The sequence below is a fragment of the Microtus ochrogaster genome, chromosome 10 (genome assembly GCF_000317375.1).
Source record: "Microtus ochrogaster isolate Prairie Vole_2 chromosome 10, MicOch1.0, whole genome shotgun sequence".
Taxonomy (NCBI): Eukaryota; Metazoa; Chordata; class Mammalia; order Rodentia; family Cricetidae; genus Microtus; species Microtus ochrogaster.
The window spans coordinates 48,604,404-48,609,720 of record NC_022016.1 but is presented as its reverse complement, the minus strand read 5'-3'; the positions used below and the strand labels follow the sequence as shown (position 1 = coordinate 48,609,720).

The 5,317-nt window shown below is 47.5% G+C and overlaps 1 protein-coding gene across 1 annotated transcript in view; it reads left to right on the top strand.

Moving 5' to 3' along the window:
- Nucleotides 1-5,317, top strand: part of Asap3 (ArfGAP with SH3 domain, ankyrin repeat and PH domain 3) — a 42,971-nt gene that overhangs the window by 16,943 nt on the left and 20,711 nt on the right. The gene's annotated exons all lie outside the window — the stretch shown is intronic.

The following is a 5,317-nucleotide window of genomic DNA, read 5'->3' as shown; positions in this document are numbered from 1 at the left end:
TGGCCCCAAACTCACAGAGATTCTCCTGCCTCTGTCTCCCAAGTGCTGAGATTAAAGGCATGCACCTCTCCACTTGGCTTCCCTTATGGTATTTTTAAACAGTATGTGCTTTTTGTGCCTTCCTGCCCACTCCCGCTCAGCTTTTTACATGGACTCTGGGGATCCGAACTCAGACCCTTGCCCTTGTGAGATGAGTACTTTACTGACCGGGCTATTTCTCAGCCCCCAGTTGCTCTTTGAGACCGGGCTTTCACTGTTTGGCCCAAACTGGCCTGGAACTCACCTTGATATGGAACTTCGTCCTCCAGCCCCAGTTTCCCAAGTTCAGCGGTTATAGATGTGTGTCATCATACCCAGTGACAGGGCTCAGGGACTGGAGAGATGTTTTTCCAGAGGACCCAGGTTCAATTCCCCTTACCTACATGGTGGCTCACAGCCCACTGTAACTCCGGTTGCAGAGGATCAGATGCCCCCTTATATACTTCATGCAAATGGTGATCAGGCAAAATGTCCATATATACAGGAAATACATCTTTAGAAATATCAGGGCTCAAATAAAGTTCGTGTAATGTCATTTGTTGATACATATTTTAAAGACTCTTGAGATGGCCTCTCTAGGCCTGAGGATGTAGCTCCAGGATAAAACACTTCCTTAGCATGCTCAAGACCTTGGTTGGATCCCCAGCACTGAAAAAAAAAAGTTTAAAATTTCCCCTCATCTCAAGTCCAGGCAGTGGTGGTGCACACCTTTAATCCCAGCATTTAGGAGGCAGAAGCAGGTGGATCCTTGAGTTTAGGGCTAGCCTGGTCCACAGAGTGAGTTCTAGGACAGTCAGGGCTACCCAGAGAAGAAAATCTGTCTCAAAACAAACACAAACAAACAAACAAAAATCCTTTTCTCTATCCTTCCTCTTTCTCTCTCCCTTTAGAGACTCACTTCGGCTGGGACTGTTTGCCTGGAGTTTCTACATTATTTACTCAATGTGTTTAGTGTAATTTGGTTTGGGCATTCAAATTACCTGCTCTAATGACCATGTTTCATATCTGGAACATGTAATTTAATCTTCCCTGTGAACATCAGTCTAAGATCAAAGGAGTCAGAATTCACCCCTCCCAGATCTCATTTTGAGAGGCAAGGCTTTCACGACCTCCCCACAACAGTTAGAGATCTGGGAAAGGCTGGGAGGGGCCCAGAACCCAGGAATGCTTGGAAAGAGATGGGGCTTGTTGGACGAAAGAGCCATACGCAGTTCTAGAGGGAGAGCAAATGAGATTATGGGACCCTTTCTTTTCATTCTTTCTAGATCTTGCTGGCAGCATGTGAGAGCTTTTCAAGTTGATAAGTGTAACTCCAGAGGTGCTGGTCGCAGTCTGTGGACCTGCAGGGTCTAGGTCACCGGGATGAGATGTAGCCATTGGCGGCGATGTGAGCTTAGGCAACTTTCCTGACTCATCTGCCAGAAGGAGAGCAGCAAATAAACACCCTTTACGATGGCCTCATTAGAATTAGAGTGTGGGGTGGGGCGCTTACATTCTGTGCCCTATGCTTTCTTATGAATAGTGAACCAGGCATATCTTTAATCCTATCACTGGGTGGCAGAGGCAGGCGAACCTCTGAGTAAGAGGCCAACCTGGTCTATGGAGTGAGTTTCAGGACAGCCAGGGTTAAACAGAGAAACCCTGTCTTGAAAGAAAAAAAAATCTCTATCTAGTTTTTGTTTGGTTTTGAGACAAAGTGTTATGTGTAGCTCTGGCTGGCCTGGAGCAGGATGTCGTCAAATTCACAGGAGTGGAGTGGGGGTGGGGGGAAGGGATGGGGGGGTGGGAGTGTCCACCTGCCTCTGCCACCAGCTGAGGTTACAGGTGTGCATCACTCATGGCTGATTGCTTTCTTCTTATTTTTAAATTTACATTTATGTATGTTATGTATGCATACATATTCATGTGTGCACACTCGCGCGTGGCATAGGGCATGTGTGGAGGTCAGAGGTCAACTTGACTGAATCGGTTCTCTCCCTCCACCACCACGCAGGTCCTAGGCTCAGTTTCATCTGTCTCTATAGCAAATCCCTTTACCCACCAAGTCATCTCCCTAGCTCCTGTGTGTGGGTTCTGGTTCAGATCTCTCCCTTGGTCTGTTTGCATTTTCAGTTAGAACGAGAGAAGAAAAGCCTCTGGGATTTAGATTTTTTTTTCAGTCTATAATGTTACAGCTAATGGTTGGCTCTAACATTCTGTGGCTTGGTCTCTCCGGAGGCATCCCCATGGTGCAGAGCAAAGCAAGTGGTCCACCTCCTGCTTCAGCTGTATGCTACAGCCGGGGTTTCCAGGTGGAGGGTACCTGTAGGGTCATCTCAGCAGAACGACAAACCTAGAGGCAGTGAGAAACTGCTGATGTTGACTGGCGGTAGCTGTAAAAAGTCACTGGAGGTACAAAAATGGTGTCTGTGATGGTCCAAAGGAGGGAGTGTCTAATAGTGAAATATAATCTACAGTTCCCAGGGCCTTACTGCTAGTAGTTCTGCCCCTTTGTTGGGTTGCCATGGTGACCACAGCTGGCACTGCAGAGCCACCAGGATGAAGAATGGGTACTATTGATGCATCCTGACCCAAGCAGAGGTGCAGGCAGAAAGCCTTCCTAGACAGGGCGTCTGGGCATAGCCTGGTACTGCCATCTATGGTCTTTTGCATAGGCAGAAAGCATAGGCCAATAGCCAGAGTGGTGTATTTGTGTGTGTGGGTTGGGTGGGTGAGGGGCACAAAGGACATAGCCAATGGTTGGAATTCAGACCTTTTCTTGGGCTGGACAGGCCAGGCTGCCTGAAGGACTGCCCTGGGCTTCCCAGATTCAGAAACATCTCTTTTGTGCTGGGTTTCCTCCATTTTTGCCCAGTTTGTATTTAGGTTTTTTGCATAGAAGCACTGACTCTTAGTGTCAAAAGAAATCCAGATGTCCACTAGTTCTTAAATTTCATTTATATGTTTATTCCAGTGTGTCTGCAAGTGTGTGCATGCATGTGTGTGCATAGTCATGAAAATGCACATATTTCAGCACACATGTAGAGGTCAGAGGACCACTCTGGGGACTCAGTTCTCTCCTGTCACCTTGTGGAAGGGACTCTGGGATCTAACTCCAGTCATCTGGCCTGTGCACAGGGACCTTTACCATTTTGCCAGCGCCTGCCCATAAGGTTCTGCGCATAAGGGCCTCAGCCTCCTTAGCACTGAAGTCCTCGAATGTGTCAAGTGGTAGAGCACTCTTTCCCTTTGGAAGAAACTTCCTGGGTTGGTAGTGTCCTGTTTGTACTGAAGTCTGTGTCTCCCCGTCCTGGAATCTGCTCCAGGGTCCTCCAGACCCTTTTCTCTTTTCTGCAGAACAGACTTGGGGGTGTTAGGAATTGGGGATCAAAGACTGCAGCCAACTTAGCTTTCTTTTTCCAAAATTAATTAATTTTTATTTTATTTTATTTTATTTTGGTTTTTCGAGTTTTTCTCTGTGGCTTTGGAGCCTGTCTTGGAACTAGCTCTGTAGACCAGGCTGGTCTCGAACTCACAGAGATCCGCCTGCCTCTGCCTCCCGAGTGCTGATAATTTTTATTTTATATTTATCGTTGTTTCACCTACATGGATGTCTATGTGAGTTTGTTGGATCCCCAAGAATGCAGTTACAGAGATTGTGAGCTGCCATGTGGGTGCTGGGAATTGAACCCAGGTTCTCTGGAAGAGCAACCTGTGCTCTTAACCACTGAGCCATCTGTCTCTTCAGCCCCAACTTGGCTTTCTTTAGCCAGGTCCTCTCTTTCCTTTCTGGTTCCTCCCGTACGGTCAAGGAGTCAGAGAAAAGACTGGTGGGGATAATGGAGTTCGGATTGAGGTTCAGAGGTGATTTTGGTCCATGAGTCAAAGCCGTGCCCTTGACTCTGGCGGGTCAGCTTGATGTAGGCTTTTGGATTGTGTGGATTTGGCCCATCCTGGACTACCTCTGCCCCTATTTGTGACTACATGATCTGACATCTTCCTTCCGTTTCAACTGTACAGTGGTCATGGTGATGTCCACCTACCTCTGTGTATGTGGCCGGAAGCATGAAATCAGGGGAGCGCTGAGCACACATGGAAGCCTGTATGGCAGATCCTGGGGGCCAGAACCTCAGGTCCTGATTTACGGCTATCATTACAGGGTCCTGGAAGCCCCTCTGCCTTTCTCCAGAATCTTCCCTTCTCAGGCTGCTCTCAGAAATCCCCCGTAACATTTTCTTTTTCTATTTTTGTTTTGTTTTTCAAAACAGGGTTTCTCTGTCTAACTCTGGCTGTCCTGGAACTAGCTCTGTAAACCAGGCTGGCCTCAAATTCACAGAGATCCGCCTACCTTTGCCTCCCAAGGGCTGAGATTAAAGGTGTGCACCACCACTGCCCGGCATTTATTTATTTATTTATTTATTTTCAAGATAGGGTTTCTCTGGGTCACCCTGGCTATCCCTGTCCTGGAACTTGATCTGTAGACCTGATTGGCCTCGAATTCACAGAGATCGCCTGCCTCTGCCTCCCAAGTGCTGGGATTACAGGTGTAGGCCACCATGCCCAGCCCAAGATGCTATTTTGTTTCCATTTATGTATATGTGGATGTGTGCGTCTACCACATGTGAGAGGGTACCTGTGGAGGCCAGAAGAGGGCACTGGATACCCTAGAGCTGGAGTTAGATAGTTGGCTGGGAGCCTCCCAGTATGAATGGTGAGAGTTGAGCTTGGGTGCTCCGTGAGAGCGCTATGTGCTTGCAACTGTAACTACTGAGCCATCTCTCCAGGTCCCAGACAGGACTAATTTGATCCATGCTGAGGAATGATTGGAGACTATTTAGTCTCTGTTTCCTATAATCAAACTGCTGTGTTTCTGTAAGAACAGAAAGCTTTGTATATACAACAAAAATCCTGCAGTTCCTAACATACAAAAGTCTTGAGCGTACACCAAGGTGTTCGGGGCTGCACTTGCTGATACTGTGTGGTGGTATGGCAAACAGTGTAAGGTGCTGGTGTTGCGTGTTCAGAACCAGGACTGCAGTGAAGTTGTTTTATACAGTGGGTGAGCCCTGCCAGAGGCAACTCAGGCTCATTGTGTTTGATTTTGAATTAATGTTTGGTGATCGCATCTTTAGAATCATTTTACTGTTGCCAAATCACTTGTGGTCCTCACACTCAGTTATGTGACCCATAGCTTAAGAAGCCTTGGTGGGAACTAGAGAGATGGCTCAGAGATTAAAAGCACTGACGGGGCTACAGAGATGGCTCAGTGGTTAAGAGCATTGCCTGCTCTTCCAAAGGT